Genomic DNA, 15584 nt, shown 5'->3' on the forward strand with positions numbered 1-15584 from the left:
TAAACATAAAATATTTGTGTTATTTGAGTTCCAGAAGGAGATGAAAAATAGGTGACAATGACAAACTTTTTGAGGGCAACTTGACTGAATATTCCAAACCCTGCAAAAGACATGCACCTAAAGATTCAAGGAGCTGTGTAAACTCAAAACAAATGGTAAGATAGTCAACAAAAGCACTCACATAATAATAATTGCATTAAATGTAGATTATTTAAACCATCAATTAACAGACACACTTCAGTTTGGAAAAAAATGACCCTTCTGTGCTGTCTACAACAAGCTCACTTAAAATTTAGCAATATGGAAAGTCTGAAATAGAATAATTCAAAAAGATAAGCCCAAGAAAACAATTACCAAAAAAAAGTAGGGATAGCTGTATGAGTTACATTAGGATTCAGATAGAAGAATATGGTCACAGGTACAGAGATGTGATACATAATAATCATAATGATAATCTTCCAAGAAGACATAGCAATCCTAAATGTGTATGTACCAAACAACAGAGTTGCAAAGTAGGTGAAACAAAAACTGATAAAACTGAAAGAAGAAATATACAAAAGCACAAATATACTTGAAGGCTTCAGTACTCTTTTTTGGACAATTAATGAAACCACTAGATAGAAATTCAGTAAGACCATAGAACTCAACACCATCCACCAACATAATCTAATTAACACAGACCATTCCACCAAATAGGAACAGAATATATCCTTTTCAAATGCATGAAATCTTTGTGAAGATAGATGGTCTCATGGGCCATATAGAAACTTAAACAAATGCTAAAGAACTGAAATGCTACAGATTGTGTTCTTTGCATACAGTGGAATTAAGCTAAAAATCAGTAACAGAGGGGAACGTGGGTGGCTCAGTCGGTTAAGTGTTGGACTCCTGATCTCAGCTCAGGTCTTGATCTCAGAGTTTTGAGTTCAAGCCCCATGTTGAGTTCTACAGTGGGTGTGGAGGCAACTTAAAAAAAAAAAAAAATCAGTAAGAGAAAGAAAAACCAGTACACCTCCTAACACTTGGGCCCTGAACAATGTATTTGGATCAGAAAGGATGTCTTAAGAAACATATAGAATACATTAAATTAAATGAAAGGGAAAATAACACATTTTGAAAATATATTTAATTTGTGATGCATAATTAAAACAGTAATTAGAAAAAGACATGGTGCTAAATGCATACATTAAAAAAAGAGAAAGGGGGCATATCAATAATCTATGTTCCCAACTCAATAATGTAGAAGAAGTAGCAGCAAAATAACCTAAAGCAAGCCGAAGAGAAGAATTAGTACAAATAAGAGCAGAAATGAACAAAACTGGAAAAAGGAAAACGATAGAAAAAATGAGTGACACAAAAAGTTTGTTCTTTGAAAAGGTCAGTGGAACTGACAAACTTCTACAAGGACTGACAAAGGGAATAGAAAAGACACAATTAAAAATTTCCATAACATTAGAGAGTGGAGACCGTAAAATACCCCAGAAAGTGTGAAGGCGCTTTGAGATTGAAAAACAAAGGTGGGAACTCCATACAGTTTATAGAGTTTTATTCAGGGTCATGTACAGACAGGAAGGATCCAGCAGCTGGCAATCCACACACCTGTGCAGCTAGACTTAGGTTACAGATTTTATAGAGTGGGGGGACATACAGGAGGGCATTGTAGTGACATCAGGGGTTTGACAAAGTTGATTCATAGACAACATTTAATGTATTTGTGACACCATGTGTACATAAGAGGGGGAAAAACTGTTATTTCTAACAGTTATCTAAACAGATATATGGAAGACTGGAATAAGTCTCCCTGCATTCTGATCATGGCCTAGAGTTCCAAGGAAAATACAATAACCTCCAAGGGGCCTGGGATGTAAAGCCCTGAGGGAGTCATTAAGACGATGTGGACAGGATAGTAGGCCAAAGAAGGATCAGTACCATCAGCACTCCTGCCCTCCTCCCCCAGCATCTTTATAGCCTGGACAATCTTTTACATGCCATTCTTCCATAATTGCCCTAGAGCCAGATGTTAGGACATGACTTGCATCTTTATATCCCAGAAACAATATAAATAGCAACATGAAAATGGTATAGGACTAAATAAAATATTAAAACTATAGTTTCCCAGCAATCTGGAGAAGACAAAAGCCATGTACTGAGGGCATCAGCAAAAGAGATCTCTAAATGAGAAGATCATTTTGTGTATGAGACATTACGTTCAGTATTCCACAGACCTGAGAGTTGGAACAATTGTGAATTTCAGCATCAATGGTGACCTATGATAGGCAGATGCTTCCTGAGGGAACAGGGAGGGGCATCAGCAGTGAGGGCAGGGACAATAAGACAAATGTTTTAAAGACAATGTATATGGCAAATCTTCATGTAGCAACAACACAGTAATTGTTTCGTCCCCATGAGCCAATATCCTGGCTTAGGTACCTTTCCTGGGGGAATAATAGCAGATATTTTGCCCCTGGAATTATCAGAGACTGTGTCTCTATTATACATGCGCATTGGAGTGTGACCCATAATAATCATTGCATCTCAGTACGGAGTATTAGAGGTTCAGAGGCAGTTATTTCTGTGCATGTTGGGCTCTGACCAAGATAAAGCAAGAGATCAAAGGCAGAACTGGATGTGAGCCCTTGTTCCCAAGGATTAGGACACCAGGTCACCAAGGGTGGGGGGATGGGGGTATTTTGAGCCAATTTTGAATGAACTAATGTCCTACTGTTGCAGGATTGCAGGGTTCCTGTGCCAAGGAGTTGAAGAATGAATCTTGTGGACACAAAAGGGCAGAGTGAAGCAAAAGTTTATTAAATGAAGGTGAGGACATAAAGGAAAGGAAAAAGCTCTGTAGAGTGAGTGGGTTCCCAAGTGGATTGACACTGAGGGCTTTTACAGACAATCTTTTATAGAAAACTGACCACAGAACGTAAACTTCTTGGCATCACCACTGATAACACCATGATTACTTCTCCTCTGAAGTTTGGTAACTTTCAGTGGTCAATTTGTAACTATCAGGAAAATATCTCATCTTGACATTTAAGACAAAGGAGGTGAACTTGTTTTATTCCCTATCTCTGGTTTTGTATGCCTCAGCATTTTTCCACATATGGGATTTCTGTGAGGCTAGTCATGTAACCCTTTACCTATCTCTCCCTAACTAGCCCTGTCTGTCCGTCACTCATTCCTCCTCCTGGAACAGTAACCCTAACTGCTCTTAGGAAAGGGATGATGACCGCTCTTGCAGCTTCCTGCGGAAATGGGGTGGCAGACGGCGTGGCAGTTAGAATCTATCCAGGGATTGCTCCAAGGAGCCTTGGTGTGGCTCCAGGGGTGTCACGATGAACAGCAAATGGTGCGTGCACCAGCACATGCAAGAATAAGCATGCAGGAAGTGGTAGGCTCAAAACTGTGATCAATTCTCTTAGATTAGTTCCCCAGTTACCAATTCCATCAACTAGACAGTGGATTTCTTGATCTTACTTAATTGATCACGAATGCTCCCTACTAATTGGAACACCTTGTGGGAGTTTTCAGTATGTTAAAACAACACATGTGAAGAACTCCTTTCCCGCCAAATGGTATAGGCAATGGTGAATAGTCAGTAGTGGCCCGGTGCTCAAGAAGTCCCTCTCCGACTTCACTTAATTCTTGGCTGAGTGCATCTAAGTGCCTGGGAAACAGCATTTCAAGTTCTGCTGAGCAAGCTTACTGTTTTGCTTATTTCATGCTGTAGTCCTAATGTAAATCCCAGGAGTCCACTAAAGAAATAGTCAAAGCTGTTGTATCTGCTTCTAATAGGAGGATGACATTATCATTGCAATCGTATGATAAATGCAGCAAATCTCTCTTTTGACTTTTGGATTTGGGCAATGTTAATAGTCCCACTTGTCCCAGGGAACATAATCCTATAAAATTATGGGAAATATTGGGAATAGTATAATATACCTTATTGGGAATAGTATAATATTCTATCATCTATCTATCTATCTATCTATCATCTATCTATATTGTATATATATATATAGTCACAATATACCTTATTGTGACAAAACAAAGACCAAGTCCTGGTAAGTGAAAATCAACCTGCAGTGATAGAATGTGGAGAGTAAATTCACTGTTGCATTGGTGTGTTGTAATCAATCAAACAGGATTACGTTTTAGTATATGCTTTAGTCCCAGAGGGGGTCTAGCTGCTGCTGTGAGAGCAGGGAATCGTGTCTTTGGCTTAATTTTAAATTTTGTAGCTTGGCCTGTGTTGCTTCAATGCCAATGAGGTTATTGACAAGTAAGTCTTGAGGACCATGACCTTCACTATATGAAAATGGCACTGATTCTTTATGTTTACACCAAATGTGGACAGAAGTTATTGGTAGACAAGGGTTTTAAGGGGTCAGGGTTAATAAATCTTGTATTAAGATGAATGGTATTCAATGTCTGGATTTCCCCTTTGCATTTTCACATATGAATGTTCACCAGCATCTAGCAGGTGCTAACAGCTAATTGTATGGAAGCATTTTCATTTTGTTGTATGTATTGGTCAGTTAAATTAGTGAAACAAAAATATCTCATGGCCCTTTGTGGGCAGATAGCATGTCTCCTTTTTTCCATACTGGGGCCCACTGGCATCGGACCAACAGGTAAGAATCAGGGGAATCCCTAGAGTTGCATTAATAACTTCTGGTGTTAAGATGGTATATTTCAAGGCCAAAGTGGCCTGATTACAGTCCACCTGATGGGTAAGCTAACATATAGATTACCTTCATAGTGGATTACTTGCTTATTTTTCTTGAATAAGAACCAGAGATCTTCGACTGGTTCACAGGAATCAGTGTGATTGTCTTCAGAGGAGGTTGAGGGATCCTTATCTCTATGTTCACTGGTCTAGGGCTTAATTCGAGAGTGATGGATCCAGGACTCCGGACTTGCAACTTTAACAGCAGCAGGAGTAGAAAGGACGACAATGTGTGGACCTGCCCAGGTCTCTTTCACAGAGGGTGTGTTAGAGGGGATGGCTTTTATGACTATCATATCCCCTGGTTGACAAGTGTGGCGCCCTGCGGTCTTCAGACAGTTGTCTAAGCTGTTGTTGGGCTAGAAGACTAAAGAAGTGATAAGCTGGATCTGAACATTCAGTTTAGGATTTTTAGGAAATCATTAGTAAGAGAGCATGACTATAGAGCATCTCATATGGACTAAGTCTCTGAATGAGAGGAGTATTCCATATTCTTGCCAAAGCCATGGGAAGTACATTAATGCAAGGCCCGTTAAGGATATCATTAATTTTTTCAACTTTTTCAGAAGACTGAAGTTTCCAGGCACCATGGTATTAGATTCCTAAAGCCTTAGAGTTCTCTTGGGTCACAGTGGTCTTAAAAGAAGACCCATTATCAGTTTGTGTGCCCCAAGGCAGCCTAAATTTGGGTATTCCTTCATTTAACACCTTTATGACTACCTGAACTTTCTTAGTTCTACATGGAAAGGCCACCACCCAGTTAATAAAGGGAACTACCAAGACCAGAGGCATTGGAATCCTCAGGATTTGGGTATATGAGTGATATCTATCTTAGTCTTCTCTAGGATAATCTCCTGTGTGCTGGTGACCAGGAAGGACTAAAGATTTAGCTTTAGGATCATTCTGAAGAGAGTCATCACAGGCCAATACTACCTGCTGGATAACTTTAGACAAATCATGTCCAGCAAAGAACATCTGAATCATCTGGTACATTTTGTGTCTTCCCAGATGAAGTTCTGCTGTGAGGATTTCATCATGTTCTAGCTTTGGGATGTTGGCAGCAAGAGGGGCCTTTGGGCGGTCTGCATCTGTCCTGATGGCTGGAGAGAAAAACTATTTGTTAATCCCCATTGAATCTCCTCAGGGGAATGAGGGGGTCTGAAACTAAGGATAGATTGTTTCTGTATGAGGGGGGCCTCCACAGTATCGGAGGATCCCACAGCCGCCTTCGCTGTAAGGTCTGCCAGTGCATTTCCCCGATAATGTCATCTGCCCCCTCTTCGTGACCTTTACAATGAGTAACCCCCACCTCCTCAGGCAGGACGAGGATGTTAATAACCGGTCTATTTCTGTACGATATTTAATTGGAGGGCCACTGGCTGTTAAATAGTTACATTCCTTCCAGATGGCTGCATGAACCAGCAAAAGTAGAAAGGCGTATTTAGAGTCAGTGTGTATGTTTACCGTTTTTTCTTTACTTGGCTCCAGAGCTCAGGTAGGCTATTAATTCAGCTCACTGTGCCCTGGGGCCTGCAGAAAGAGGTTTACTCTCCACTGTTTCAAAAGCTGTAATAAGAGCATATCCTGCGTTTTGAATTCCCTGCTCTCTGTATGAGTTTCCACCTGTATGGAGAGTCCAGCCAGGGTGAGTGAGGACTTTCTTTGGCAGATCCGACCTTGCTGCATAATGTTGAACAATACCATGTTCACAATCACACTTTAATTGAGTCCCACCTTCCGGGAGAAGAGCGGCAGGATTTAATATTGGACAGGGTGTTATGCAGACAGCAGGTCCCTCCAGGAGCAAGGCTTGGTATCTTAAGAGTCGGTGATCTGTCAGCCAGAGGCCTCCTTTTGATTCTAGTAGCTCCATTAGGTTATGTGGGGCAAGACGGTAATATCTGCTCCCATGGTTACCTGAAGGGCTTCGGGTGGTAGAAGGGTCACTGCTGCCCCAGCTCTCACACAGGCTGGCCATCCCCTAGGCACACTTCCTTACTAACATACCTCCCAGGTTGTTGTGTGGGGCTTCTGGGTTGGGTTATGACCTCAAGAACCACAATTCTGGTCACCCCAGGCCAATCCTTTGTCTCCCGCTAACTGGAATCATAGTCAACTCACAAGTGCAGGCTACACACGGAAAGGCATGTATGGAAAGAAAAGAACCTTTTCTTTCCATACATAGAGATTAAAGTTCTTCTCAATAGGAAGGCTCAAGCCTGGGGCTCTCACCAAGGCATGTTTGAGTTTCTCATGTATTTGAAGGACTTCTGGGTCCTGCTATATGATCGAGGTTCCCACAGATTGTGTTTCCATGACTAACTGATACGGGGGCCCGCTTTTCCCCCTACCCAGCTATCCATAGTCTGGAGTACTCAGTGATGTCCAGGAACCCCCAAAGCTGCCAGAGAGTGTGAGGTAAAGGGAAGGATAAGATTGGCTTAATCCTGGCTTCTCCTCGGGCCCGTGTCTCTTCTGCCAGCACCAGCCCCAGATATTTTGCAAAGACCTGGTATACTTGAGCTTTCTCCTTCTATACTTTATATCCCCGGGAGGCTAAAAAATTAAGGAGGGAGGTTGAGCTTTTTTGTGATGCTAACGCAGTGGGAGCACATAGCAGGATGTCATCCAGGTCTCATAGCACAGGTATTTTGGGGAGTTTGAAATCCAAAAGACCTTCAGCTAAGACTTGAACAAACAGATGAGGGCTCTCCCGGAAGTCCTGAGTCAGGACCGTGAGCTGGGCATCCTTCCGGGTCAGAGCCTGGAATATGAGTAAATACTGGGAGTCCGGATGCACCAGGATGGGAAAGAAGGCACCTTTGAGATCTGGGATTGAAAAGCTTTTGGTGCTACTTGGGATCTGTGCTGAAAGCCTGTAGGGGTTGGGCACTAGGGTGAATAGAAACCACTGCCTCACTGATCAGGCGCAGGTCTTGAGTAGTCTCCACTCCCCATTTGCCTTTGGGACTCCCAATACAGGTGTATTGCAAGGACTAGTACAAGCCCGTAAAAGACCCTGAGCCTTAAAATTGTTTACAGTGGCCTCCATTCCCTTTTTATCTTCAGGTTTCAATGGATATTGCCTCTGGTGTGGGAAAAAGAAGAAGAGTTCTTTAAACAAATTTTAACTGGAGAAGCTGTTAAAGCTTGGCCTGCCTTTCCGTGTGTAGCCTGCACTTGTGAGTTGACTATGATTTCAGTTAGCGGGAGACAAAGGATTGGCCTGGGGTGACCAGAATTGTGGTCTTCATTTGACTTGATATATCTCTCCCCGGTAATGAGGTAGGACTGTCCTCTCAGGGCCACAACTAGAAAAACAGCCTTTCTCTGGTCTCTTCTCTCCCTTTGCTGTGCCTCCTGTCAGTCTCGATGAAAGAAGCAGTCTTCAGTGAAGTATCCGGGGAATTATCAGGGCCAACAGCCCTTTTGTGTAATTTTCTCCTTATATTAGGGGCTAGTTGGATGACAAATTTGTCCTTTAGGATTGATTGTCCCTCTGGTGTCTTTGTGGAGAGGGAGGTACGCTGGATTAAAACCTCTCTCAGTCTTTCCGAAAAAAAGTGGAAGGAGGTTCTTGGATAACCTGTGTCAATTCAGAATAATTTAAAGGTTTTGCTCTAGTCCTTCGTAGCCCTTCCAGAGTACATCTGAAAGTGCTCCTGTTTCCACACTCCCAGTGAGTTAGCATAGTTCCATCCAGGGCCCCTGTGGGTACAGCCTGCTTCCCCGAGGGGAAGACCTCCTCTCCTCCTCTCGCTGTCTCTCCATCTGCCATCATCTGTTCATCCTCAAACGCTTCTGTGGCCTGTAGAGCTGCGTTTTGCTCTGTGCTAGTTAATGTCTGATTTAATATTAACATCTGTCCAATCTAGTTCAAATGTCTGGGTTAGATTTTGAAACACTTCTACATATTTGTCTGGGCTATCTGTGAATTTACCCAAATCATTTTTTATTTGTTTGAAATCCTGTGAAGAGTAGGAAACATGCACCTTTACAGGACTGAATTCAGTAGGCCTTTCTGATAATGGATCTGGTGTTTTGGGTGACCCTTTTATAGAGGGAGTCTCCTTTTCCAACTTGTTAGGGCAAGGGGAAGCGCCTTCTAGAGGCCAGTGGTAGTTGGGTAGCAACTGCCTTTATACATACCTTTCCTGGTCTTATTTTATCATTTGACATTGTAGCCGGCAGGTTACATGCCCTACATAATTCTCTATCATCCCGTGAAGCAAAGAACACCTGGACATATAGGACCAGAGCCCATTTGCCCTTCGCCTACAGTACAAGGCTAGTTGTAAAAGAGAATTTTAATGATTCCTTCCCTCCAAAGTCTGGGTCTCTCTATCCTCAGTGGATATCAGGGCCAGGCCTGGGAGTAGAAAACCTTCATACATACATACATGTGTATTGCAATCTCATTGGCCACCTGTGTATAGCCCGGCTAAACTACTTCTCTAATTGTTTGGCAATTAGAAGGAATTGTTTGGCAGGGTCCGAAGGAATCCCACTGAGGATGGCTCATTTCCCGTCTTGCAATTCTGGTATCACCCTATACCCATTACGGAGAGCTGAGTACGAAGGTGTCCCCCCATATCAACTCTCTGTGTTCTGGCCAAGATGTCCCTTGGGCCCTGCAATAGAGTGAGAGAGTGGCTGAAACCCCTAGGACATGGAAAGTTGGGACAGCCGGAATGGCCACTCTGATCTGCACCAGACACCATCCCCCTCTTCTGGACTATTACAGAATGAAATATGTTATTATCTTTTAAGTAGTTCAACCATAGTCAAGGGTGCACACTACTCTCCAGGGATTTGTGGGCAGGTGTGTACAGTTTGTGAGAGGTTTCCCTGGGCTGTGACCTCCAGGGCTTGTCATCCTTTTATGTGTCTCAGGCACTCCATGGTCACTTATGATGTCCAGGGACAGGCCTAGAGTGCCCGATGACCAGTCTTCTGTGCACTCCCTGGATGGGGCCTGAAATTGGTCAGGGGGAATTCTGTCAGGTGTATCTTCAAAGTCCTCCCAGGGAACCCTCATTCATTTTGTTTGCACCCGAAGCTCTGATAAGCAAAAGCCCAGATAAATGCTTTGGTTTATTTTGGTCGTGAAGTGTCTGAAAATCCCTTCTCCTATATACTTGATGACCCATCAGCAGGCAAGTTCCCACCAAGGAGTGTGTACCCCTAGCTTTAATGTCATTATAGTTCCACATCTTCTGCTGCTGAAACTCTGAACCATAATAACCCCAGCCACCAGTGCAGCCAACGTAGGTGGGACCTGGGTTCCACCTACGTTAGGGGTTAGGGGCTCCAGCCCCTTCTTAATTTTAATGCCAATGGACCCCAGGGCATTGGCACATAAAAGCCCACAAAGTAGGGAGCAGTCATATGAAGAGATTCATCTGATTTTATCATCATGCAGCATGCATCAAATATCTCTGGTTCTGAACCTGGCAATAGAGAAGCTGCTTTATCAGGTGGCAAAAACAGAAATAGCCATCCATCGGAAGCCAGATCATAGGTGTTCTCAAAGGAAAAAAAACTTCATGATGGCTGAGACAGCAACTATGAGATATAACAAAAGCTGCTGAACCCAAGAAAGGTCAAGAGTCGTAGAGAAAGTATGAGGAAGGATGGAAAATGCTTCTAATTCCAAGAGAGAGCCCCTTAGTTGAGGTTCATTGTCACTCTCAGGAGTTACAGAAGCTCTGATGTGCAGATACACTTACCATAAGAGGAGAGATGCCATAGGAAAGAGGGAACTGGTTAGGGCGGGACCAACTTTCCCCACCTGTGCAGGAAGGGGGATTGACTGAATCGTTCCTTGAGGCCTGTCACCTGAGTGTTATGACCTGTGGCTGCACTAGTCGCTCTCGCATGGCGGACAGGTGCCCGGTGTTTTACAGAAGAAGAGGACTAAGCAGGGGAGATAAGCCTCCCAGAACATAAAGACAGAGTCAGCATTACTCGCCTTCTGATGAATGAAGTGGAATGAAGTTTCCCAGGCCAATGCAGCAGAAACGTTGCAGGATTGCAGGGTTCTTGCCTCAAGGAGTGGAAGAATGAATCTCATGGACACAAAAGGGTGAAGTGAAGTGAAAGTTTATTAAATGAAGGTGAGGACCTAAAGGAAAGAAAAAAAAAGCTCTGTAGAATGAGTGGGGTCCTGAATGGACTGACGTTGAGGGCTTTTATGGTTGGTCTTTTATAGAAAACCTATCAGGGAACTTAAATCTTCTTAGGGTCACCACTGATAGCACCATGTTTACTTCTTCTCTGAAGGTTGGTCACTCTCAGTGATTTTATAACTCTCATGAAAATATCTTGTCTCTGACATTTAAGACAAATGAGCTGGTCTCCTTATTTTCCCTTATCCCTGGTTTTGCATGCCTTTTTCCACATCTGAAATTTCTTTGAGGCTGGCCAATTAGCCCCCACCTGTCATTACCATCTGGGAGTCTTGTGACAAATGCAACATGAGTCCTTCTGCAACACTGGGAGGCCTCTAGCCTCCTGACAGTACCCGTACCCACAGTGTCCAGCTATGGGGATGTTGTTTGTTATACATTCATGTGCTGATGCTCTTACTGGTGTTGATATGGCCAAAAGGTGTCAACTGACTTCTCTTACTTGTGGAGACCATCCTTGCAAGGAATTATCTTATGACAAAGTCTTTAATATATTCTTTACGTTAAGCTAGTGGGGTCGCATCTAGTGCTTAATCTCCAGCATAGTGCTGGTGAACCATCTGTTTTACAGGTGTCTTTGAATGATAAGCAAGCATTCCTACCTCTTGAGCCTAGGTGTATATGTTCCCTGGCTTGTTGGCCATGCCTGAGGGGGGAATATGACTTCTAGTTTTCATTCTTCTATTTGAATGGAGAAGATGGTCTCTGGCTTCAATAGTGTTTTCACCATTCTCTTCTTTGGAGGATAGGACAATGATCACTCTAGCTACTTTCTGTTGTACAAGGGTACGGATCAGTATTTCTGGAATGACATTGCTTTGCACCAAGTTGTAGCTATTCCCTAGTACCAGGCTTAGCCTCCATCCTTCCAAGAGCCATTATTTTTGAACTTTCATGTATAGTCTTAGCATCTTATTCCACATTTTTTAGTGAGGTAAATTAGGTCAGTTCAGTTCAGCAGTGGTCTCATTTCAGGAGGTGGTCCTGCAGATGGGCTTTCAAAGTTAGGTCCATATTGTTCAGGCAGTTGGGTGGAAAATTATCCATTATTCAGGAAACCAGAAGAATTCAGGATCCAGGGTTACCTGGGTGGCTCAGTGGGTTAAAGTCTCTGCCTTCAGCTCAGGTCATGATCCCCAGGATCCTGGGATTGAGCCCCTCATCAGGCTCTCTGCTCAGCAGGGAGCCTGTCCCCCCCCCCCCCACACCCCCACCTGCCTCTCTGCCTACTTGTGATCTCTGTCTGTCAAATAAATAAATAAAATCTTTAAAAAGAAAAAAGGAATTCAGGATCCAGTCCAGTTGCATAGATAAACTACAAACACTCAAAGACAATCAGAACTAGAATATCACCCATGAAAGTGTATTACTGAAACATAATTTTTTCTCAATAAAATCACCCTCATTTCCATCAAAGAGAGCCATAGTAAGATATATTTTGGTAAAACAAGTCCAATTATAACAAACTTGGCCTTAGTTACATAAGTACAGCAGAATAGGGACTGACCATGTAAGTTTTTTTAAGTCTTTTTTGCCAGAACTTTTCACAGGGAATTTCAGCTTGAGCTTTCAATAATCTTTTGAGGCTAAGAGCCAAGCCAAATACTTAGCTTCAGACTCAGCTGCAATACTTATAGATTTGGGTGAATTTCTCTCTTCTCCAGATCCCTCAAATATCCCAATTCTCTGAGCAGCTAGGCAATACCTTCCTCACATACCTGTTAAGACTACAGCAAACCCCTGAAGGTGATGTTTTCAAGGGGCCTCACTGAGTCCAAAGTCAACCTTAGTCCCTCAAAGCTGTCCGGTCATATCTGAGTTTGTGTACGTCTTTCTTAAATATGACATTTCAGTCAATGCTATAGTGATATGAGCAATGTTTCCTGATGTCCTTTTAACAAAACAACCAACCAACTATGGAATGAGAAGGGATATTTCCAAATAACATATCTGATAAAGTGTTAGTATCCAAAATATATAAAGAACTTATTAAACTCAACACCCACCCCAAAATAATCCAAATAATAATGGGCAGAAAACATGAATAGACATTTTTCAAAGGAGACATACACGTGAAAAGATGCTCAACATCACTCATCATCAGGGAAATACAAATCAAAACTGCAATAAGATATCACCTCACACCTGTCAGAATCGCTAAAGTCAACAACACAAGAAACAACAGGTGTTGGCAAGAATGTGGAGAAGGGGGAAGCCTCTTGCAGTGTTGGTGGAAACACAAACTGGTGCAGCCAGTGTAGAAAACAGTATGGAGGGTCCTCAAAAAGTTAAAAATAGAACTATCCCATAATCCAGCAATTTCATTGCTACGTATTTACCTAAAAGATACAAAAATACTAACTTGGAGGGATACATGCACTCTAATATTTAGAGCAGCATTATCTAAGTAGCCAAATCATGAACAGTCCAAATGTTTATTAACTGATGAATGGATAAAGAAGAACTGGTATGTGTGTGGGTGTGTGTGTGTGTGTGTATGGCAAGATTTCATTCTTTAATACTGGTTATATATTCATATATAATATATATATATATATTCATATATATATATATAACCAGTATTAAAGAATGAAATCTTGCCACTTGCAATGACACAGATGGAGCTAGAGAGTATGATGCTAAACAAAATAAGTTAGTAATAGAAAGACAAATACCATATCATTTATTCCTCTGTGGAACTTAAGAAACAAAATGGGCAAACATGTGGAGGGGAAAGAGAGGCAGAATAAGAAACAGACTCTGAACTATAGAGAACAAACTGAGAGTTACCAGAGGGGAAGTGGGTGGGGAGATGGGTGAAAATGGGTGAAACAGGTGATGGGGATTAAGAAGGGCACTTGTGATGAGCACTGGGTGTTGTATGTAAGTGTTGAATCAAAAAATTGCACTCTTAAAAATGTAATATTAAAACTTCAGGAATTTCTAGGGAAGTTTTAGCATTCACCCATGTGATATAAACCAAGAAGGTAATTCATCATTTATCTTAAAATGCTTTCCTTATGTTTGACATACCAAATAAATAAGCCTAATTAGAGAAGGAGACCATTTAGAACTTGAAATTTTTGAAAGTATGTCGAAAATATCAGAAGGTTTTAAAGCACATTCCTAAATAGAATCAGGGATCATGACAAAACTTAAAGCGTAATTACCTATTTAACCAAAGTGACAGTAAGTAAGATTCTAAAGACAAAAGCAGAAGGTTGTATAGTGGTTAGCAAAACTTAGCTCTTTTAATATTGAGAATACGAAATTTTCTTAAGTAACTGAAGACCTGATAAAGACAAAACATAGAAACTGTTTTCCCAGGTAGATAAAGAAAAATCTTTGTTTACAATTTACTATCAAGAGCAGACCAACCATCCAAGAAAACATTGTCAACTTAACTAAGAAATAAACCAGTTTCAATCTTTTACTACTGTACTTTCCATATTAAAACTCATCTATTCCAATCTTAGTCCTGACTACTCATAAAATTCTTTTCTAAGGATTCCTTTTTCCCAATTTTCTACAACTTTCTAAAAATATTCAAATATTTCCTCTCTCTAAACAACCAGTTTCATTTTGGAACAAAATTATTTATTACCCTTAACAAATGCATCTCTATCTCTCATAATTTTCTTACCAAGAGCATACATCTTATTCTCTTTGCATACAGAGATGTTTTCTTTGGTGTTTCAAGCATCTTATTATTTTTGTTAGAACTCTTAGTGCTTAGAAGCCTTAATTTCTTTCTTTTTTTTTTTTTTTTGTGAAAACTAAGTAGTAAGCAACTGTGAACTATCTGTGACATCAGAATTCTCTAGACTGGCAAATTTATTAACATATTAAATAATTTCTAGAAATATGTTCTTCTTTATAATACAATCTTCCAATAAAGCATAAAACATCTTTACTAAAAGATGTTTCAGGTTAACAAAGATTTTGGAAGCTGTTTAAAGCTTTACCTACAATTTAAAAAATCTTATTGACATTGATTTAATTTACTTGTCTTGACATGTATGCTTCGATTACTCATAAAAACTTTTGAAGATATAAAAGTTAGTTACTCTCCTAAACTATATTAACAAAACAATGTTTTGTATCAGAAAGCATGTCAATTTTCTTAACTTAAGTAAATGTTGGCAGAATAAATGTTTTAATTGTAATACTGTGTGTATTTTAATGAAATCAATAGCCATTAATTCGCTTTGATATTGAATATTTTTCTAGAGCATGTGAACTTGAGAAATATTTGGGTTAGTTTCTTTCTGAGTTTTAGAATACCTAATTCTTATAATCGTTTGTCTTTGAAACAACCGAATAGAGCTATTTTACAAATTAACTTTATCAGTAACCTCCACAGGTAGAACAATCTCTCTTATTTATAACATATATATAAACACAGATGTAAAGACCTTATAGTTAAGATTTGTATTTCTTCTTGAAAAGTAACCTTCTGCAAGCTGTGGGTTAGATTCTGAGCAAGGGTGCTTTCTAGTCATTTGAATTTTATTTGTTGATTTTTTTTTAACGATTATTTCAGACAGAAAGAGAAAGAAAAGAGAGTTTTTAGTTTTCAGGACTCCCCACTGAATGAGGAATGCTTCACGGGGTTTCATCTCAGGGGTCATGAGATCATGACTTGAAGGGAAACTGAGAATAGA

General features: G+C 40.9%; 1 protein-coding gene across 1 annotated transcript in view; it reads left to right on the top strand.

Moving 5' to 3' along the window:
* LOC131834285 (DLA class II histocompatibility antigen, DR-1 beta chain-like) overlaps positions 1-15584 on the top strand; it is an 83351-nt gene that overhangs the window by 23295 nt on the left and 44472 nt on the right. The window lies entirely within an intron of this gene.

This window comes from Mustela lutreola, chromosome 6, assembly GCF_030435805.1.
Source record: "Mustela lutreola isolate mMusLut2 chromosome 6, mMusLut2.pri, whole genome shotgun sequence".
Lineage (NCBI taxonomy): Eukaryota > Metazoa > Chordata > Mammalia > Carnivora > Mustelidae > Mustela > Mustela lutreola.